Source organism: Notamacropus eugenii, chromosome 1 (genome assembly GCF_028372415.1).
Source record: "Notamacropus eugenii isolate mMacEug1 chromosome 1, mMacEug1.pri_v2, whole genome shotgun sequence".
In the NCBI taxonomy this organism is placed as follows: domain Eukaryota; kingdom Metazoa; phylum Chordata; class Mammalia; order Diprotodontia; family Macropodidae; genus Notamacropus; species Notamacropus eugenii.
The window spans coordinates 88,052,238-88,076,196 of NC_092872.1; the positions used below are offsets into that span (position 1 = coordinate 88,052,238).

A 23,959-nucleotide genomic window follows, 5' to 3' on the forward strand; every position below is an offset into this window, starting at 1 on the left:
AGTCCCCACAGCTTCTAGTTGAAGCTTCAAACTGTTTCATTTTCATTTTTGTATCTTCAATGCTTAGCTTGATGACTGGCACATAGTAGGCATTTAACAAATGTTAAATGTTAACGTTAAAATCAGCAGATTGAGGTTCTCACTTTTGGCTGAAGAGAAATCAGAAAATCAGAATGCTTATATAGCTCATCTTATATAGGCTACCTTTATGGCCACTTACTGTACCCCAGGAACTCTCAATCACCAGTCGTTGAAGGTACATTAGCAACTGCTCTACCATAGTAGAAAGAGCACTAGGATTGAACTCAGGAAAACTGAGTTCAAATCCTGACTCAATAACTTCCTAGCCACGTAAATGAATGTTTTGTGTCTTGTTACTGAGCTGGGTGAACCTGGACAAATTATTGAACTTCTTTTAGCCTCAATTTCCTTTGCTGCAAAATGAAGAGTTTTGATAGGACTTCTCAGTTCCCTTCCACTTCTAAATCTCTGAACCTTTGATGACGCAAGGGACCTTCATGCTAACTATTGTAGGACCACTGTTTCTTTATTTCCCAAAACTCTTCTGCTTCCCCTCACCTCAGGTAGAGGTGGTTTCAGTCAGCTTTCCCTTCCTCGTGCTCAGTGTCTTCATACTGACTCTTGCTGTCCAGGGATTCCTATCTAGGCTTGCACTACCTGAGCAGTGTGCCTCTGGGCCTCCATCCCTCTTCTCCTTCCTTTCAAAGTTTATCCTTTCTTTATCCCATTCCCCCTGCTCCCTGGCCCAGGCTCTCAATGTAAATGTGAGCTCGAAAAAGTTCCAATTAACTCAAGCTATTTGAGGATGTTAATGACAACTCTAATCATGCCAGTCAATGATATAGTAGTGGAAAGAGTTTAAGAGGTGACATGAGTACTTATCTTCCAGTTGTGTCGAATTCTTTGTGACCCCATTTGGAGTTTTCCTGGCAAAGATATTGGACTGGTTTGCCATTTCCTTCTTTAGTTCATTTGACAGATGAGTAAACTGAGGCAAATGGGGTTAAGTGACTTGTCCAGGGTCACACAGGTGGCAAGTGTCTGAGGCCAAATTTTGACCATAGGAAGAGAAGTCAGTCTTTCTGACTCCAAGCCTGGTAGTTAGCACCCTTGGGTTCTTATCTTAGCTACAATATTAACTGGCTATGAGACCTCAAGCAAGCAACTTTAACTGTGGGCCTTTTTTATCACTTGGGAAATGAGGGACTTAGACTAAATAATCTAGAATGTCCTTTCCAGCTCAATATACTATGACCTTGAAGGGCTATTTGCTAGGGATATCAGACACTTCAAGTACAGAGTAGTTCGAGGTAAAAGGCAGTAAGAGAGAGCCCATTGTCAGGCACCAGATGATGGGACCAGGAGAACTTGGCAATGAAATGGTCCAGCTTTCCTTGCTACCTTTTTACTGCCTCATCAGCAAGGATGTTGAACCATTGTAATTCATGCCAAAAGGGGTCTTGTCCAGTCCTAGGGTGGGATACTTTCTCTCTCTCTCCCTCTCTCTCTTTCTCTCTCCCTCCTCTCTTCTCTCCCTCCTCCTCCCTCCTCCTCTCTCCTCCACTCTGTCTCCCTCTCTTCTCTCTCCTCTCCCTTTTCCCTCCCTCCCTCTCTCTCTTCTCTCTCTCTTTCTCCCCCCTTCTCCTCCTTTCCCCTTTGCCAAGGTCACTCTGAAGTGACTTACAGGCATCTGAAGCTATTTATGGGGAGGTGATTTACAGCCACATCCTCTCTCGTATATAAATAACAACAGAAAGCCTGGGTCTCTTGTTGGTTCCCCTTGATTTTGTTCTCTGGAGTTTCTCCCCCTTTGCCTCCCCCAAGGGCTTACAAAGTCACAACACTGCTCAGGGGACACAAATCTAGGCTAAAGACCCCACATTGCTCTTCTACTGAGATACACCTCCATTAACCCTTAGATGAGAGCTCTCCATGGTCCTTCCACAACCTTCCTTTGTAGGATACTTGTAAGATAATCCATTTGTAAACTTTAAAACCCAAGCAATTAGAGTCTGGAAGACTGAATCCAAACACTTCTTTACATACTTGCAAGTGTCACTTAGTGTCCTCTGTCACTTCACACCCCTCAGCTTCTGTTTTCTTCTCTGTAAAATGGAGATCAAAATGGCACTGACCCCACAGTGTTGTTGTGAAACTCAAATCAGATAATACATATAAAGTACCTTTCAAAACTTAAAACTCCATATAAAGCTTCTTCTTATTAGTATCATCATCATCATCATCATCATCATCATCATCATTATTATCATCAATTAACAACATTAACAACAATTAACAACAATCATCAACATTATCAACAATTAACATTTATTAAAGGCCTACTTTGGGCCAGTCTCTGGTGATACAAAGGCAGCAGTGAAACAGTGTCTGCCCTCAAGGAGTTTATTTTCTACTTTGGGGAAGAGGAGACAAGCAAGAGAGGAAGTGGACAAGCATTTATTATGTGGCTACTATATGCTAGGCAGTATGCAAAGTGCTTTACAAATATATTGGAGGAAAAATATACACACATTGACACACATATATGTATATATATGTAGATAGACAGATGGTAGATAAATATATAAGGAATTTACTAAGAGTTTATTATGTGCTAGGCACTGTGCTAAGCCCTAGTGATACAAATATTCTCAAGGAACTTATGTCCCAATGAGGGAAGAAAATACAAAAAAAGAGACTTGGAAAGAGAGAGATCATGACCAAGAAGTGAGGTGAAGACATGGATGTGGGTAAGATGAGGCAAATACCCCTCATATAAAGGAAATCTCAAATAAGAAACATTTTCCTACTCATGCAGGTCAAGACCTTATCTACAATGTATTGTCATGGAGAGTCACCTTGAGGACTGAGATGCTGGGGTTTGTCCAGGGTCACATAGCAAGGATAAGTCAGAGGTGAGGCTTGCATTTAGTGTCTTTTTGGTTATAAAGCAAGCTTTATATCTACTGCTCCTCACTGCCTCTAATTCCCCTCTCCCCCCATGTCCTCTCTCCTCTCTTCACCTCTCTTCTTTCTTCTCTCCTTTCTCTTTTTTTATATAGTATATATGTGTGTATATATATATATATATATATATATATATATATATATATATATATATACACTCATACATATATATACACGCACACAAATATACACACATATATTCTCTCTCTCTCTCTCTCTCTCTCTCTCTCTCTCTCTCTCTCTCTATATATATATATATATATATATATATATATATATAGACACCTGACATTAAAATGAATTATTATAATTATTTCCACTTGGATTTCAGGTGACTTCCAAAAAGAGATCTCTCTCTCTGTCTCTTTCTTTCTCTCTGAGTCTCTCTCTCTCTTCCTCTCTCTCTGTCTATCTCTCTCTTTCTCTCTCTCTGTCTCTTACCACTTTCCTTTCTCTGTTCCTCTGACTGGAACTCAAGACAGTTAAGCTTTCGCTGGGTAGAAAGGACAAAGTTGACCTGGAGATCCTCGAAGTTTGGGCAAATGGGCAAAGTTTGGGCAAAAAAGCTTCACCATTATTTTACTGTAACTTCTTGGGACTTCAGTTCCTTCCTCTGTGAAACAAGGCTAATAATTTCTGTCTTGTTTAACTCATTAATTAAAACACTAGTGCATTGGACACCATGCTTTGTGGTATACCAGGTTTCACAATGAGTTTAAAAAATGGAACTCTGCTGAACTTGGAGTCTGTAGTGTTTCCCTCACTCTAAATACATGTTACATTTGGATAAAACATGGAGGAAAATTCCATGACTTTCCAATTTGCTCTCTACATAGCAGTCAAAGTTATTTTTTCTAGAGTATAGGTATGGCCATCTATCCTTTTCATTCTTCTTCTTTATTTAGTTTTTTATTTTCCCCAGTTACATATAAAAACAATTTTTAACATTCATTTTTAAAACTTTGAGTTCCAAATTCTCCCTTCCTCCCTCTTCCCTTCCTATTGATAAAGCAAGCAATTCTATATAGGTTATACACATATAATCATACAAAACATATCCATAAGAGTCATGTTGTGTAAGAAAGCATGGACAAAAAAAACTCAAGAAAAATAAAATAAAAAAGTGTGCTTCAATCTGTATTCAGACACCATTAGTTCTTTCTCTGGGGATGGACGTATTTTCATCCTAAGTCCTTCAGAGTTGTCTTGGAACTTTGTATTGCTGAGAATAGCTAAGTCATTCATCTTATAATATTGTTGTTATGCCATCTCTTCTTCTGGAAAAAGTACAATGGTTCCCTCTTAGCTCTGGTTTCAAATTTAAGAACTTCTGTTTGTTGGAACTCAAAATTGTAAAAAAAAGAAATGTTAAAACTTTTTTACATGTAATTAAAAAAACTAAGAGAAAAAAATCAATACACAAAAGAACCTCTGTTCAGCTTTGAAAGCTCTTCCTAGCCTACCTTTCCAAGATTATTATATATTACTCCCTTCCCACAGCCTACAATCCAGCTAAATTGCCTTTGCTCTTCCCCACACATAAGCCTTCATGTGACAGTCCCCAATTTCTGGAATTCACTTCCATATTCCTGTGCTCTCATATTCTTGCACTCACTCCTACCTCTTAGAATTCTTTGTTTCTTTCAAAATTCTGCTAAAGATCTACTCTCTAAATGAAAATTTTTCTGGTATTTACCCTGCCCCCACTCCAGTTGGTAATGCTTCCTCACTCACCTCAAATGACCTTGTGTTTATTTTTTATATTTAACAAATACTCTGGCTTCATTTCCAGGGTGAGGGTGGTCACATTGCCCCATCAGAACTTATTGGTGCTCCTTGAGGGGTTAAGATGTTTCTTTCCTAATGCAAATGGCATTAGCCCCTATTCCAGTATGGTTCCCCTGCTTTTAGCCATCAATGACTAGCACCTCAGTTCTCTTTAATCAATTAACATCAATTAGCTTCTACAAAGAGATATTTACTTTGTAGATACAGCTCCTCCAACATTTGTCACTGACATCACTTCCAGCTCTAAATCTGTAAGGCATGGTCCACTATCCAATGAGATTTGGCTTTCAAATGATTGACTGTGCCACTTATGCCCACCATTTTGCTGCAGAAAACCTTTAATTAGCATAGATAGTTCCAATTCCATTTCCTAAACTCTACTTATTAAGTCAGCATAATAGAGTTAGATATTCTTACAAAGACTTCTAGGATAAACATTTCCCCATAATGCCTCAGTCCCTGGGGAGAATGGGCTCAAATTGAACAGTTTCTACATATCATTAGTCTCATATCCAAAAACAGCATCCCTGCTGGATGAACTCTTGTCTTAGTTACCTTTTGACTGAGTGCTCTGCTCCTCAGGGCCTCAAAGCTGGACAGATCACAGCAAATTCTGTCATGGATTCAACTACTGGACTTCTCAAAACTGAAAGGGTCATAATCATCTCCATGCTTTGTCATCCAAAACTAAAGGCTTGTATTCACAAGCCACTTTCTCAGATGGGTAAGGCCTTTTCCTTTAAATCATTGTTTCTCCTCTCTCAACTATACTGAAAGATGAAAGAAGTCAGCCAAAGAAAGTAGACCAAGGCTTTGGTTGGCCAATGCCATCTGAATGCAGTTTTGGTTCTGCACTCAATCACAAAAAAGGCTTCTTGATTGATTTCCTCAGGAATACTGAGTAGAGATAAACTCCAGGTATATACTAGGGGCAGCTTTAAGAATACACTATCATCTTGAATTTCATTCTAATCTGAGCAGCTGAATATCTCCCGATGACCCAGAGAAGGGGCATCTGTAGCCTGGGCATTGTCACCGAATGCCATCCGAGACAGGCACCTATTGATGAAATTTGAGGGTACACTCATTCTACACAGCATGTAAGTTCTCTCTCCATCTGTTTTTTCCCATTCTTCTTCTACTTCTTTCTTTTTTTTCTTCTCCAAGCCTGAGCATGACAGTAACTCCCTAGAGTTTTGTTTGACCCTACAAGGTGACAAAGTTGAACTCTGTTGTAGACCTTGAATTCTATGGCTAATTTCCAATAATCTTTGCCACTTTCAGGCTTCATAGCTCATTCTTTTCCAATCAATCCCCCCTCCCTCCACCCCACTCCCAGGTCATTTCTGAGGCAGCATTAGGCCTCCATTTTGAGTGTTTATTTACCTGTAAAATGATGGGATTGGACTTAGACTACCGTGATCACTTCTAGCTCTAAATCTATGAGCCTATGATCCACTATACAATGAGATCTCACTTTCAAGGAGATAATTCTGCTACTTCCCCTTCTCCGCCTCCCCTCCATTTCACTGCAGGCCTTCAATTAACAAAGAAAGTTCCAATTCCATTTACTAAACTCTACTTACTAAGTCAGGAAAATGGACTAGGATATTTTTAAAATGATCTTTAGTCCCATGAGTTGAGATAAAAGGTTAAGCTAATGAGAGAACTTCATTAACTCTCAGTTCCTGTTCCCCAAACATTCCAGTTACTCAGGTTTTGCCTGTAGCTGAGGGACCTTGAAGAACTTGAAAGACTGGTTATGAAAAGAAGCAAAGCTCTCTTGGGTTCTCCTCTACCCTCTGGGTACATAGTCTGTCATGAAGATAGCTTATCTGTAATTACTTGTAATAAGTAAGACCTTATATTAAATACCAAGATCTTCCCTCTTGGTTTTTACGTAATACTTTGTTTTATATTCCTCTAATGAACTAAATGTTCTGTCTTTGTTTGTGTCTTATCACCCCACTAGAGTATAAGTTTCATGAAAGAAAGATCTGTATCTCATCTGAATTTTCTGTTTATCCCAGTGCCTAGCAGAATGCACTGGAGATACTTTAAAAATGTTTCATGAATGCTCATTTAGCTCCCATTTGAACTAAGGGTTTCTTGGTTCTGGTGGGCTTTAGTTGGATTGAATAATGTTTTGAAAGATGTTTTAGGGTTTAACAATTTTAGTTTGAGGGAGTGAGAGTTTAGGAAGTTAAGGTAGACACAAATTTTTCAATTTCAACATGAGTTTAAGTCGCAACAACAATAGTATATCTGCAGAGCACTTTAGAGTTACAAAACACTTCCCCATCTGTGAGAAGCAACCTAGTGAAGCATGCAGGGAATCAATAGCTATATTTTATGAATATAGAAACTGAGGCTTTAAGAGGCTAAGTGACATTTGTAAGGTGACACAGCTAGTTCATAGCAAATCTGAGATGCAAGCCCAGCTCTTCTGGCTTCTTGTTCAGTAAATTGTGCCAATGTTCCCTCCCTTTATCTAGGTTCCATTCCATTCAATTAAAAACACATGCACGTATAATTTTCAGAGTTGGCTATGTGTGTGGCTAGGCAGTGTGGCTAGTGGATAATGAGCTGGCCTGGGAGTCATGAATGCTTGGGTTCAAGTCTCAACCTGAGATGTCCTGGCTGTGTTACTCCAGGCCAGTTTCTAAGTCTTTAAGTGCCCAGAGCAAGTCTCTAAGTTGCAAAGCCATTGTGATTTGCATTGGTAGAGGGATTTTCATCACCCAGAATTCTCTACATCAATGAAAACTTAAAAAATGAGCAAGACACTATGTTCAATATGGTCCCTTCCCTTGTAGAATTTGCAATGATCATTTAAGGAATGGGGAGGATAGGTTAGATATAGAAATAACTATTAAGATCATAGCACAAGCATAAGAGAGACACAAAGTTCTTTAAATGATCTGAGGAAGGGAAAGGTTATTTGTGAATGTAAGTTAGAGAGGCATTAGAGTTAAGCCTTTAGCACTGGACAGCATTTCAAAATTTAGCAGGAGGTGGGTAGAGGGGTATTCCAGGTACACAAAATAGCATAAGCAAAGACAAAGGCATCAAAGCACAAGAAAGTGAGAAGTCTAGTTTGGCAGGACTGTAGGGTATATAGGATATAACTGAAAAGGTAGGCTAATGTCCAATTGCAAAGGACCTTGAATAGAAAGCTAAAGAAACTGGACTATGGTTGAAGAGTCTGGACAACAGGGAGGCATGGACAGATTTTGACTGGTATTTGGAATTGACTTAGCCTTAGATCTTTGCATAAGTATGTTCATTCTTCCACCCAGTTTCCTGACTTCAGACTTTATATTAGGGTTAGGCTCTATGTGTTTTGGAGGGAATGTCTGGGCTATGTTTGTATCTTCTTTGGTCCTGTTGCTAGTTTTGGGGGGTATTGAATGTATTTTTATTCTAGGATCTCTTAGATAGTTTAGGCTGTGGACGTACAAGTTTTCAGTGTTCTCAAAGCAGTTTGAGGATGAAGACTGTTAACCTTTTCTTCTGAGCTCTGCAAGTTCCTGATCTGAGTTTGACTCTGAGCAACACACTTATGGGTTTTCTCCTAGTTGGCGTTTCAGTAAACTACTGTATAGCTATCTAGAAAGTCCTGCAGGTTCACAATGAGAGAATTGTAAGTTCTCTTTTGGGCTATCATTCTTGCCTGAGTTGTTCCATCACAGGCTTCAAATTTGGCTAGGGGCTAGAACAGACACTCTGCCCTGCTCCTGGTCCAAGATAACTGCTGCTTGTTTCTGAGCTTAGATCCTAAGGCCTATCACCATTTCTCACCCTGGACCACCAGTCCTAGGAATATGTCTCTTCTTAATCCACATCGGATTTGTGTAACCTGGAAATATAGAGAGAGCAACAGAGCTGCCAGTTAACACCTCTTCCTGCTGCCTGCACAAAGTCAGATCCTTCTGTGTGAGTCTAGGACTTCTTATTGTCCAGTTGCACAGCCACTGCCCTTATTCAGACCCAAGCTGGATAGTTCTGTGGAATATATTCCTCGTTACCAATTCTCAATGTTTATAGACCTTACTGTTTATCTCCCTATGTTGATTTCTCTGGGATAGAACAATAATCACTGTAATTTTTTTAAAAAAAATTTCTTTATCAGTACTTGGTTTCTTAATTTTTACAAATGAATTGTGAAGGAGAGCTTGATTATACTTCTTCCTGCTGCTTTACCATATTTGATTGAAATCTCTTTCTGTTTCTGTTCCTAGACTTACCTTCAAATTCCTTCTATTCTGTTGGTACTTAGGGTAGCTCATTAGATCCTAATGCTTATAAAGCTAAGGTTGTGCAGCACCTACACCTGGCAGATTACATGCAGTTCTGTTCATTATACCTCATGAAAGACATACTACAGCTTTGGTAGGATGTAGAGAAGAGGAATTTTAGTCATCAGAGTGAAATGCAGACTAAAACAATGAAGGGTCTATATATGAGGCTGAGTATTGTTTATAAAATCTTGAAGGTTGCAGGTTGGGACAACACAAACGTGGTCCCTAAATCCCAGGGCATTCATACTAGGTATCTTTCTCTTCTGAACTGAAGAGAGAAGAAAGCAGATTTAATATTTAATAATAAAATCATGTCATTTATACTATGGGTGGTAAATTTATGAACTTTATTAACCCAAGAAGTCATACAAGAAGAAATTGAAGTAGGTTCAATGTGATTTGATTCAGTTCCATTCAATTCAATTAAATGAGCATTTATTAAGTGCCAGCTTTGTGCAAGGTATTGTCTTAGGTATTGGGGATACAAAGACAAAAATGAGATATTCCCTGCCCCCAGGGAGCTTATGTTCTATTGGAATATAGTAGGTATGCAGATAAGGAAATATGAAATATTTACAGTGTAAGTTCAAAGTAATTTGAGAGGTAGAGTGAGAGTACTAGCAACCGGAGAAGGGGAATGACATGAGAAACACCTCTTCCTGTATAGGAAGTGGCACTTGAGGGAAGGGGAAGTGAAAGAAGATGGGAAGAAACATTTACATAGTGCCTACTATGTGCCAGGCACTGGGCTAAACACTTTTCATGAATATTGTCTCATTTAATCGTCATAACAACTCTGGGACATAAGTCCTGTTATTATCCTCAATTTCCAGAGGAAACTGAATGAAACAGGATTTTTCTTTGTGAATTTGCCTAGGGTCACACAGTTAGAAAATGTCTGAGACTGAATCTGAGCTGACTCCAGGTCTAGGTTCTATCTACTGCTCCACCCAGCTGTTTGAGTTAGGTCTTGAAGGGAGTCAGGGGTTCTCAGAGGTGGCGATGAAGAGAGGACATTTCAGACACAGGGGATAGCCTCCACTATGGCACAGAGGTGGGATATAGAATATTGTGTATGGGATGTTTCAAGTAGGCTAATGTGACTTTATGAAGGATTCTGATAAAAAGTAAAATAAAAACTAAGTCCAGAGATTCAGGACATAGGGATGTTCAAGATATTTTCCTGATCTTTGGTAATAACATAATTCAGGATAATTATTATGTCATTGCTTGGTGCCATTGTCTGAGGCAGAATCCTGGGCTGTATAAATATTGGTCTGATTCAGAATGTATACTTTGTTGGCCAGTCAAGTTCCTCTGTCTTCCATGACAACAGGCTACATTCCACATTCACATTACAGCGTATTCCAACTGCATGCATTCCATTGGTCATAAGAGGCACCTGGTAATGGAATGTAGCCAGTTTATTGCTAATCTACCCTTTCCACTGGGAAAGTTGCTGAAAATGTCTAGTGGGTCAAGAACATTTTCTCTCTGCATGAAGATTAGTACAAGTCAGCTGCTATCACCAGGTTATCTTCTACTTGGCTCACATCTTTAGCAACTACTCCTTCAGCCAAGTCTTGTATTGAAATCTGTTATATAGCAGACATTCTAACCCAGGGTTTCCTAAACTCTTTCCACTCTAGACCCTTTCACATTTCAGCAGCATTCATTGGTGTTGAGTGGCATGAGGGTACATGCGGTTCAAAGTGTGCATGCTGTGTGTTCAGAACAAAGGCTGCAGTGAAGTTGCAGGATGCAACATGGGCAAGGGCTGCCAGAAGTGCCATGATTCCATTATGTGTTTGATTTTTAATTAATTTTTGGTCCTTGCACATTCAGAATTCTTTTACTGTTGCCAGATTTTTCATGACCCCATGGGTTTGCAACTCCCAGTTTAAGACATGCTGTGTCCTCTCTGCAAGCATTTTTAATTTGCGCTGCAGATATTATACCACTATCCTGCATGAACATGTGCTGAGAAGGATATTTCTGGCATTTGGTTTTCATCTTTGCCTTCCTTGTGTGCACTTCTGTCAAAAAGAGATGGACTAAGAGTAAGGATTTGTGCATCTGGCTGTTAGGTTTGGGTAGAGTAACTTTACAAATATACCAGGAAAGATAAGGGAATCCATTGCCATTTCTAAGTAGTGGCCATAGCCAATTTCAGCACTGTGATGAAGTGGTCAGGGCTAACATATTGTTTAGGACTTGTGGACCTGGAACACAGCCCTGCCAGGGGTTTTGTGACTTTAGAGTAGAGGATGCCAACCTTTCCTTTTTTTAAAAAAATACTTATTTTTAGTTTTCAACATTCACTTCATAAGTTTTAAATTTTCTCTGCCTCTCTCCTCTCCCCTCTCCCCAAGTTTGCATGTGGTTGCCAATCTTTTAAAGGGGGCCTGCCAAAATGTTATGCACTCCCTTGAGAGCACTGTATGTATATATCTCCCTACTTCCATACATATATGTATGGCCTCCCTCTACCACCTCAGTCTCTATGCCCAGAATTTACCTTACGTGTTGGCAGCCTCTTTTTACAAAGTCTCAACCCTATCACCTGTCATGTGGCTATTATCATTGCACTCTTTAGGGCCTTGAAGGCTTTCCATGTGGAAATAAACATCTCTTAATCTAGGGCAAACTCCCTTGGAAAGTAACTGATCACCTTAAGCTGTCAGGAGCCAACAAATCTATGATCATTTATGACTTTATGAAGAACTAGTTGACAGTCAGCTGAGAATAATAATACAACATAAAACAGTTATTTGGGAGGGATTAGGGAAGGCAGGAGAGGGCAGTGGGAGGAGATGGGGGCACTGAGGAGGGATGTGTGGGGGTACTGGAGACAAACTTTGCTTCCCAATCACTTCTGGATAAGGTTGGTCCAGAATAATTTAGGCCACAGAGCCTTCGAGGGAGAATTTTATTCCTGATTGTACATGGCTACCTTATGAGACATCACATCAGCAGGAAGCCAGATATCAGAACTGAAATCCAGCCCATACACCTGCTAGCAGACTATTCCCTGAATTCTATTGTCAGGATCTGGTGTGAAGCCACTTCGATTCAGCACATCTGCCTCGGTAAAAAGCCCTTAGTGTGGCTTCTATTTTTGCTTCCCTTGCCTTGCTCCCTTTGGCAGCTCAGTGGAAATTAAAAGGCTATTTGCAATGACTAATGTTGCTAATTCTGATCAAACAAATGAAAATTCATCCGTTGCCATATTGGAGACCCACTAGGAAAGAGAATTAACACATCATTTGTGGTAATTTCTATGACACTCTGACGAAAACAAAAAAGACATTAAAATTGATTTCAATTCAAACCACTGTTAGTTAAACTACTTCCCTTAAAATATCCCATTCTGCATTGTACAATAGTGCACACTGTTCCCGGGATGCTTGCTGCAGGCTTATTAGCAGTGACAAGAGATCTCAATAAGTTGGCTGGTGGAATAGCCTTAGAAACTTTGGAGTCTGATTTGAATTCATCCCATCAAGATTTCTCATAGCATCCTTTTCAAACTTCAGAACTTTATTTTCGCTTTGGCTTGCTCCAAAAAGTATATCTGGGTAAAGTGCATTACAAAGGAAGGAGTGGGAAAGAAGAGATCAAGGTCTGAGTTCTAGTCTTTTGGACAAGTTCTAGTCTCTTGGACAAGTCTAGTCTGTTTCCCTTTTCTGTAAAAAAAGAGCAAGAAGAGATGACTTATCTAAGAACATAAGCTTCCTAAATGTTTCATAATTAGTGTTCATTTTCTACTTTTCTCTCCTATCTGAGGGTCTCCTAGAAAGACACTTGTCAGTTAGTAGGATTTCTCAGCTTCCTCTTCTTCTTCTGCCCTGACTTTTCTTGTGATTTCCCTTTTTTAGTATTTTTCCTTACAGAAGTAATTTTTCTTCTACCCTTGTTTCTCAGTAATGCTTGTTCCATTTTTTTTCTGATTTCCTCTTTGTATTCTGTACCTAAGGTCCATGAATTTGTTTGTGGTTTTAAGTATTCTGATAAATCTATTCCAATATAATTGATTTTCTTTGTAATTCTATGTGTTTTAGCTTTTGCATTTAAAGTCATTTTGAGAAAGTCATTGAGTTTCACCAGACTATCAAGGGGGTTCGTGGCACAAAAAATAGGTTTTAGAGCCCCTGACTTAAATCCAGATCATTGCAATGATCAATCACAATTCTAGAGGAGTCATGATGAAACATGATTAAACCCCCTCCCTCCAAGACAGATGTGATAGATTCACAGTGCAGATTGAGACATTTTTGGAGGGGGGATGGGGAGCATGACCAAAGTAGGAGTCTGTTTTGCTTGACTATATTTTCATAACAGGGGTTTTGTGTTTCTTTCTTTCTCATTGGAGGTATGGAGGAGATGGAAGGGAAGGAAGGTGGATTTTTGTTAGAAAAACATTAATTTTTTTTTAAAGAGGTCTTGTCTTAGTGCTTTACCCCTGTTGAGCTATTTCTCCTTATTTTTTGCCCCAACTCTTCCAGATATTCTCATAAGCAATCTTTTTTTCTAGGATCATAGATTTTGAGTTGGAAGGGGTCCCTGAGGTCATCTAGTCCTCTAATTTTATACATAATTTTATACATACATTTATAATTCAGACACAAGGAATTTATGACTTGCCTGTGGTCACACGGTTAATAAGTGCTTGAAATGAGATTTGAATTTAGGTTTTCCTGACTCCAAATCCAGTACCTTAATCACTACACCAATCTGTCTTGGTCCAGGAAATGCATTCTCTTGGTCTAAGATCTCAATGCCTTCATCTGAAGGTCACTAACTTTGAGCTCCTCTTCTTCTCTCCTTTCTACCCTCTGCCAGTTTATAAGTAGCAGTATCTTTGCCTGGTCTGTGGCATGACTTCATTCAAATGCACTGTCAGCAGCATGTAGAGAAGTAGGACAATCACATCTCAATGTGGTATAGGAAAGAGAAGAAACCCCGCTGTCACCTGGCAAGAATACCTGCTGGGATTTCTACTCTGGAAAGAGGTTATAATTACCCATAGAGTATTTTGTGGAGGTCCCCACTAGCAGGAGGCTGCTAGTGATTTGAGACTATCCTTCCCCTCTCCTCCCCTACCCCCTACCATTGTGCAGAGGCAGAGTATGGAATGGGGCAGTGAAAGTTTCAGAGAGATTTGGGAAGTCATCTTTGACTTGGTGTGCTGATGTGAGCAGAGTGATATCAGGGAGGGCTGGGTTCCTATTTGGATGTTCTCTGGGGTTTTGAACAATGTGATCAGACACCAAGACACCGTCTCATTCTATGTTCCTTTAGGACAGAGGACTCTGGGCATTTTTTAATTGTGAGACCCATGAGAGCAGTTAGAGTTGCATCCTGATCAGTAAAAATACTAGTGATGAAGTAATTGTTCACCAAAGATTGGTTCCCAGCCACTAGAAGGAGAATTGCATGATCTCTTAGAGGTCAAGGTATGCTGGACCCAGCTCTAACCAGCCACAGAATAAATTATTAGGTTTTCAGTGTGATCTTTTATCTAATCTAAATCTAATCTAATCTAAAAAATAAAATATTTTATCTAAATGCTACAAATCAGAGTCTGATTTATTGTTTAGTTGATTAGACTTAAGGAAGAGATGGGAAACAAAATGTCAGTAACGCAGATTAAATTTAAAAGGGAGTCCCATGAATGCTTTTCCAGTTAGAAATATAGTTAAACATTTATCAGTATATGCTCACTTAGAGATCACCTAACCCAATCACCTTGTTTTACAGTTAAGAAAAATGAAGTCCAGAAAGAGAAACTGATGACCAAGTAAGTAACTGAGGTAGGTAGGATTTGAACTGAAGTCCTCTGACTTCAAATCCAACACTCTTTTCTCATGTATTCTATTGTCCTATAGCAGAAGGCAATGAGAATAAACTATTCTATAGCACCTAATATGTGCCTTTATAAATATTATTTCACTTATAAATATTATATCATTTGAATCTCATACGACCCTGCAAGATTTCAGATTTTCAAATTCATTTTGTTTTATACTAAACTAGTGGTAAAATTAACATACGTTTATTTTTTTTTTTGCTGGCTTCCTAATCTTTATTAGCTCAGACTGATTTTTAAGATACCTGTTCTTTTAGACTTTACTTATTAACAAAAGTGGATTTACTGGGGAGAATGGCTCAGGGGATATTCCTATATGTGGGGAGGGTCTGTGGGTAGTAAGTGGGTCAGGTAGTTGAGGAAGACAGACCCTAAATAGTTAACCCTCCTTTAGTTTGTTGAAATCATTGCTTTAGTTCTCTTTTTGGGAAGGAAATCTTACAAGTATTCTTATTTTGAATTCTTTCTTCATTTTAATGATGCGAATCTAAATGAATTCATTTAATATTCATGCATTTCATATGTAGTTCCCTCGGTGTTTAAGTGTTCCACTTCAGCTAAATTGGCATTACTTAAGCATTAGGTGAGGAGTGCTTACATGGAAATACAATTTAGCAACATTTTTGGAGAAAGCTGATGGGACTGGTACATAGCAGGAGTTGACAAAGAGGGCAATGAGGAGGAGTTAAATATACACAACTGACTTATGTCTCCCTCTGAGACATGAAAATGATGCTAATATTAATCAGGATGATTCAATTTAGTCTTTATATAAGTGTGCAAATAGTGAACTACCAGATCGCCAGCTTTGGGATCCTAGAAAGAAATTGAGGGGTCTCTTTGGAGAATCCCTTTGGTGAGCTTGGTGAAAGAAGGAGGAGCAGAGCTGGCTATCCATGCGATGGATTTTTTTCTTTTCTGGTTAATTACTCAGAAGAGTACTCAGGGATGGGAATAGGAATCCTAGACATATCCCGTTTCAGTGGAAAGAGGGTTGGATGTAGAGATAGAAGATCTGAGTTCAAATGATCTCTCTTACACTTAACCACCTGTACAAACTTGGACAAGGCATTTCATTGCTTTGTGCCATCATAAACATGAAAGATTTGCACTCTAAACATACGAGCCTTTATGCCGTTAGAGCTGGAAGGCATTATCTTTCATTTACTAGAAGGGGATGCTGAATTTTCTTTTCATAGCCTGTTGACAATAGAATCATTTAATTGATGACTTGGAGAAAGTCCTTTGTGTGGAGCAAACTATTTCACTTTTTTGCTCATCATTTAAAAAAATGTTGTTTACAGACATTTTGAGATAGTATATATATACATATATATGGACATATATGGATATATGTGTATATATGTATATGTGTGTATAAATATATGTATATGTATGTATGAGTGCATACATCTTTGAAAACTTTAAAGGACTATATGAATGTGGGCTATTATTGTTATATTTGACCAGACCTGTAATTTCATCAGTGTGAGGATCTCTGGGCAAGAAATTTCCTCTATGAATGTAAATTAGCACTTTGCAACTAATAGTCTTTGAGAGTTGCCTAGAGTACTGAGAGGTGAAATGATTTTCCCAGGGTCATCCAGCCAGTATATGGCAGAAGGGAAACCTGAACCTGGGTCTTTCTGACTCCAAGATTATTTCTAGCCTCTCTGTCATGCCAGCTTATTTTTATTATATGAAATGAATCTTGAACATACATAGAACAATGACAAATGGTACTAATATGCATTTTAATTTTCCTTTGTATTTTTCTCCTTCCATTTCAATGTAGTAAATTGAAGATGGAAGATGGAAGAAGAATGAGTCCAGGACATGACTTTGACTTGCCAGAAGAATTTGAAAGTGTATTCTGGACCTTGAAGAGCTTAGATGAAAGTGAAAGCCTGTTCCATAGACTCACAGATGGTTTTACGTTTTAATGTTTCAGTATTAATGTCCCCAAGAGTATATTAATAGGAATTATAAGTTACTGTTTCATGTTTTAAGTTTTTGTCAGTGTGACCTTGTGAGCTTTTTGTGTTTTAAGCATTTCTTTCATATGGAAGAAATAAAAAGCTGTCCTATACCTGACTCGCCATGTACAACAAGTCCTTTTCAAGTAAAGATCCTGTTGACATGTTTTATGGAGACCCTGGACTTGAACTAATTGTATGCTTTAAGTGATTGTGCATTGAAGTTCAATGAGCCAGAAACAACAAGAAAGGCAAAGACCACTCACTTTAGAGAGCAGGCCCCTCCAGGACTGAACTCAGTCTAGGTGAGTCTAGAGTTGGTGTTTTTTAGCAGCAGAGGAATTTATAGAGGAGAGGGTACTAGTTCCCTCTGAACTAGCAGGTCCTTGATGACACTGAAGTGAAATGATAAATAATAATTTTCCAATGGTCATGTCTCCTATGAAATTTAACTAATTTCTGCTTGACTACACTTACTTGTTGCAAGGGTTTTTTTCCTTTTTTTTCCTCCCTCAAGTTGGGGAGGGAGACAGAGAATTTTCATTAATTAAAACAATACAAAATAAATAGACTTAAAAAATTAAGATACTTTAATGAAATCTGTTTTGTTGGTTGAAGTTTGAATCATAGAGTTTTAGTGTTGGAAGAAATGTCAATGGTGCTCTAGGGCAACCCTACCTAGTCCGCTTCTCCGGGAAAGCCTCCAATTAGGAGGAATCTACCACCTCACAAAGCAGGCCACTTGATTTTGGGGTAACTCTAATTGTTAGAGAATTTTTCCTTGATTGTGCCTAAATTTGCAGCATTGAAATTCCCATTCATTTTTCTTGGTTTTGCCTTCTGAGGCTGGACATAACCATTTTAGTCCTACTAGAAGAACATGACTGTTCTTCATGTATTTAAGAGAGGTGATGACACCAGTCTTTTGCTAATTGTGGTCAAATATTTTGAGAACTGGAAATTTGTGCAAGCCATATATGGTAATTCACTTAACCAGAATATTCAATTAAGCAGAATATGCTATGCCTGAACCATTCTAGATAAACACAATTATATCACAAATTAATTTCAAAGGTGTACTCTTCTTGTGCTTTTTAGCAACATAGCTTCCCTTCCAAATTCTAGAGGAGTTTTTTTAAAGAAGGGAATTATGATTTTTTTATATTTATCAATATCATATGTGTAATGACTATACTAATAATTTAGTTTTCTCCAAAGCTGCCTTTCTGGCTCATGAGTTAGAGCTCACAATGTAGCTTGAACTGATCAATCAAAACCTTGACAATGCTCACAGTCATTGGCATTCTTGTGCCAGTGTACCTACCGTGAGGTGAATCAAAGCTTGTAGAACCTGTTCCCATCACAGAATTCTGGTTCTGTACCCTAGGGGAGGTGGTCCCGACCCCCAAAGACTTGACTCCTGAACTGTTGTGTTGTAAGATTTGTGAATTTCTCATGGGAAACCACTAAATAGTCGTTTGTAATCCACCTTCTCCCCATCCTTCCCCTCTGTGATCTAAGTGCTATGAGAACATTCCTCACTCTGAAACTGATTAATTAAACTATTTGATTACCTGTACTCCCATCTCTAGGCCTGCTTTGTGATGCTCTGAGCATTCTCAGGTTAGAGACTAGCTCAGTAAAAATCCTGTTAACATTAGCTATCTCCATTTTGCAGATGAGAATATTGAGGATAAGAGCAGATAAAGGAAATTCAACTCATTTCTTCAAAGACACTGGTGGGTACTTCGGGGACAACAAAAATTAGTTAGGCATGGTTCCTGCTTTCAAGGAGCCAGAAGAGAAAATGAAGCCTATCCACGAATAGTATAAGATAGAATATGATCAGAGCTGTAGGAGAGTCCTTTATGACATATTATGGGAGGATAGGAAAGGGAGATAACATGTCTTCCCAGTGGGAATGTTTCCTGGAAAAATTGGCATTGGAAACAGTTTTGAAGAATGAGGAGAATTATGACTGGCAGACATAGAAAGGAAGGCATAGTGTGAGCAAAGACCTGGAGAAGGAGAAGCAACATAGTGTTTTGTAGGAGGGTCACCAGTCCACTTTTGCCAGAGGGTAGTCTGTGTGAAAGAGAGTATTAAAAAGATAAAGCTGCAAAGGAAAATTGAGGACAGATGTAGAGTGTCCTTCCTAAGCAGTTTGGATTTTATTCTTTTTAGGCCACACAAAGCTACTGGGAAATGGCATGATGTGGGTCCTCAGGCAAGTTACTTAACCTCTCCATACCTCAGCTTCCTCATCTATAAAATGAGGAGCTTGAACATGATGTCCCTTTCAGTTCTATGCTATGATCAAAGTTCTTTGGGAAGATTATTTTGGCATTCATGGGCAGAACGTCTTGTTCTTCTTTTCAGGGGTGGGAAAGTTGGAGGCTGAGAAACTTTCCAAAAGATAGAGAGATAAAATGAGACCCAAGGCTACATAGTCCAGGTCTCCCAACTCTGCCTCTAACCTGAATGATGTTTGTTCCAAGTCCTGTTCCAAACACCTCAGCAGTCTGGCTTAGGGAGAGGGATAAGTCTTAGGAAAAGAGAGGGAAGCAGAGAAGGAGATAAAGGAAGCACATCCATTTTACATTGTGGGAACCTTCACTCTTGGAAATACCTGTGCAGTGATGATCCAGAAATCCCATTTCCTAGCTTCTCCAAGTATAAACCTTTTCAGATTTTAGGAGTGACTTAAGACACCTTAGAGGACATAAAGACTTGAGTGAAAACAGCTTTCTTTTAGGAGAAAGACAGGAAGTGATCCTTCCAGGCAAAGGGAGTGGAAAATGGATGGAGTGATGCAAGGCAGGGGTGATTATTTTGTTGTGTTAGGTTCTCAGGGCCCAGGCATTTCTAGCACCATGAAGTTGGGCTTCTGGGAACAGAAACTCATATACTGGGGGCCCCCCCATACACCTCTCTTATATATGAAACTGTCTCTAGGACTCCTGAATGGCTCTAGTGATCCTCTATTGTGAGGCAAATTGGTGCAGAGATGTGGAAGTATGGCGTTTCTTTCATACTCTCTAGGGGTTGGGTACTCTGAGGAATATCTCTCCATTGCCTCAGTCTCTCTCAGAGGAGAAACTTTGGCTGAGAGCACTTCTTTGGCACCTGTGCTAATGCCCTAAGAGGTTTTCTTTTGCTAATAATAAGGATAATAATGTAATATTACATGGGATTTATATAACATTTTAAAGCAGATAGCTGTCACAGTGGATAAAGCACCAGACCTGGAGTCAGGAAGACCTGAATTCAAATCCAGCCTCAGACACTTACTAGCTTTGTGACCCTGGGCAAGTCACTTATCCCTGTTTGCCTCAGTTTCCTCATATGTAAAATCAGCTGGAGAAGGAAATGGCAAACCACTCCAGTCCCTTTCCTAAGAAAGCCCAGAATGGGGTCACAAAGAGCCAGACGACTAAACAACACATAATATTTTATGGTACGCAACCTACTTTATGCAGATTGTCTCATTTTATCCTCACAAAAATCTTGTAGGACGAGATCTATTATTACCCCCATTTTACAGATGAAGATATTGAGGCTGAAAGATGTTAAGTGACTCGCCCAGGATCCCACAGCTAAGTAAGGAGTCTTCTTCAGCTCATGAACAGAAACAGCTTTTCTTTCCATTTCTCCTCTCTCCTCCCATCTTTCTCCAGCTCTTGACATTCAAGACTCACCCTAGTTCTCTTTTTCCTTAAAAGTGGATGCAATCTGCCCATTTGGTTTTTCTTTCTCTTTGGGTTTTGCGTTAATAGTGTGGTTGTGACAGAGCAGGAACTGGATTTGGATTCAGAAGGCTTGGGTTTTTATCTTGGATCTGCTAGTTGAAGCCTGTGTGACCTTGTCCAAGTCACATAATCTCTTTGGACTTCAGTTTCTTCTTCTGTAAAACAAAAAGCCTAGAACGGATGACTTCTTGGCAGGGATCTGCTGGAGCCAACTTCAATGGACTAGGGAGAGCCCATTGTTAAATTTTTAGCATGAGCATTTTATTTATACCTTAAAAATCAACAGATATTATAGATCAGGGCTTTATTTTTTGTTTTGTGATTGTCTGAGAGGGAAACAGCAATAGTTACTATGATAATCACTCTTAAGCCAGTAGTAACTGTTGCTGTTTTCCTCCCAGCCTGATGTCTTTCTTTTTCTTTGCCCCATTAAAGGGACCATTCCCTGGCTACCTCTTAAACAGGCCTATTCAATGAATGGGCATTACCTCACCCTAAGTGAGTACCTAAATAGACCTTGGTGTAAAGGGGCCAAGATCTCCCAGCGCACCCTGGGTCATCTCCAGTCATCCAGATGAATATTTGGTCTCTGGATTCAGATGGCTCTGGAGGAGAAGTGAGGCTGGTGACCTTGCACATCCCTCCTTCAATCAAACAAAGTCAAGTGCAAGTCATGTCATCGTTTCTCTGATGGGATGGTCTTCTTCGGCAACAAAGGATGAACACAATAATCTGTTGATTGTCTAGACCAGAGATTCCAAAACTTATTTGGCTTACCACCCTCTTTGTAAAAATGATCACTCAGTGCCCCCTGCCCCTAGAAATTTTTTTTCTTTGACCCTTCAACAGTTTTTTAAAATGTGTCATTTTAAAATATGTGAAATCTATACTTTCTAAAAAAAATGAAGCATATGAAACAAAAATTTATTGTAAATTTGTGGATTTTTTCCTTCATTGAAATTTTGGTGATACAATATTGAATCAGGTAAACATATGCTATACAACTTGTAGTATCATATTGTAAACAAGTCATTATATGCATATATTCTTGCCTACGTGTGCTGGACTTTCTGATAATGCATGATATGCTCACCTGCCAACACTTGTTAAGACCTGTTTTTGGACTTGACCTCTGATTGATAGGTTGAAACTTGCACTTTGAATATTTATTTGGAAAATAACACAATCACTATGACTTTAACTCTGTTATACAACAGTTGGAACATGTATGAATGGTTTCTCAGAATATTTTTATCTTTTCTTCTTTCCTTATGTTTTCATCACCCCTTATTTTTATTCAATGCCACCTAATTGCACCAGAGGCTACTACTGACCCCCTTGATTGTTCCAGTTCCTCCTAGGCGGCAGGATTGTTATCCCCACTTTGGGAACCTGTGGTGGACTTAAAAAAGTGATGGAGAAAATGTAAATAATGCAGATAAAACTTAAAAGTATATCAGGTTGGTTTTTTTTTTTTTGAGGGGGAGAGCTGGTTTTTAAATATTCACTAGCACATCACAAATTCTAGGACCCCTTCTAACTCTAAATCAGTTATTCTAAGAATTTCCCTTCCTTCTCTTAAGCAAAACTCAAACTAAAACAAAACAAAATCTTGGTAGATGAACAGAGTTATATTGAAAGGAGGATAAAATACAATGTAAGTGCAACTAGGTGATGCAGTGGATACAGTGCAGAGCCTAGAGTCAGAAAGACTCATCTTTCTGAGTTCAAATCGGGCATCAGATATTTACTAGACGTGTGGCCCTGAGTAAGTCAATTAACCCAATTTGCCTCAATTTATCTGTAAAAATGAGCTAGAGAAGGAAATGGGAAACCATTCTAGTATCTTGACCAAGAAAATTTCAAATGAGGAGAATTGGATGTGACTGGACAGTAAAATAAATTGTAAATTTTCGAATGAGCAACCATTAGTCTCAAATATGTGTGTAAATCTTGAGAGATACGGTCTTTAGGATGTATGTGTGTGTTAGTCCTTTGTTGCTGAAGAAGACTATGCCACCAGAGAAATCATGACATGACTTGCACTTGACTTTGTTTTGTGTGAGGGAGGGCTGTGTAGGTCACCAGCCTCACTTCTCCTCCAGAGCCATCTGGATCTAGTGACCAGATATTCATCAGGATGACTGGAGATAACCCAGGATGAGGCAATTGGAGTTAAGTGACTTGTCCAAAGTCACACAGCTAGTGAATGTCAAGTGTCTGAGGTGAGATTTGAACTCAGATCCTCCTGACTCCTGTACTGGTGCTCTATCCACTGCACCACCTAGCTGCCCCATCTTTAGGATGAGAGCTCCTATGGACAGATCATAGATAAAAGATCTAGAACCAGTAAAGATCTTAGAGGCTATCTAGTCTGACCTCTCTGACCTCAATGCCTTGCCTATGATCACATAGGGAGCTGGCAGTAGAGGCAGGTTTTGAACTCTGGCCCTTTGACTTCAGGGTCAGTATGCATTTGACATTACCATATTGCCTCCTCTTAGGCAAACCTCTTATTCCCTTAGAAATTGTTTTCTCATCTCTAAAATTAGGATAATCACCTAAGCTTGCACTCTCTACTGTACAGATTGCTTCAGGGAAGAAAGTGTTCATCAAACTTTGAAATGCTATCAAATACTGTGTTTCACTTTGGCATAGGCAGGGCCAGTGTTTCATGCAGTGGTGTGTTAGTAAATATTTAACAACCAACTTTCCAAAGGTACGAAGGAAGGATGACTTTTAAGTCTAATCTATATTATTAACATTTTCCTTATCACTTTTGTAAGTCTAGAGCATCAATGAAAGAGTAAAAGAAGCACTGATCAATAGTATTTTCTTATTTCCTAGGTGCGAATACTCATCTGAAAATTTAACAACTGACTCTCCAAAGCTCATTTTTGTTGTTGTTCAATTGTGTCCAACTCTTCATGGTCCCATTTGGGGTTTTCTTGGCAGATGTACTGGAATGGTTTGCCATTTCTTTCTCCAGCTCATTTTATAGATGAGGAAACTGAGGCAAATAGTTAAGTGACTTGCCCAGGATCACACAGCTAGTAAGTAGCAGAGGCCAGATTTGAACCTAGGAAGGCAAGTCTATCTATCATGCCATCTACCTGCCCCCACCCCAAACCCCTGCTAATAATAGCTCACAAAGGCAGGACTTGAGGTGGTTACTCAGAGTTTCAGTCACCAGGTGTTCACCTAAGCTTTAACTGCTCCAGCTCATTCTTAGACATGAGCAGGTCCCAGATATTCTAAGTCTTGGGCCTCCTTCAGTTCTTCTCACAT

The 23,959-nt window shown here is 39.2% G+C and overlaps 1 long non-coding RNA gene across 1 annotated transcript; it reads left to right on the plus strand.

Annotated features, from left to right (window-relative positions):
* Positions 1-14,831: 14,831 nt before the first annotated feature.
* Positions 14,832-18,501, plus strand: LOC140523367 (uncharacterized). Its single transcript, XR_011973372.1, has 2 exons — positions 14,832-14,890; positions 16,742-18,501. It is a non-coding gene; the product is annotated as an uncharacterized lncRNA (long non-coding RNA).
* The last annotated feature ends 5,458 nt before the right edge of the window (positions 18,502-23,959 follow it).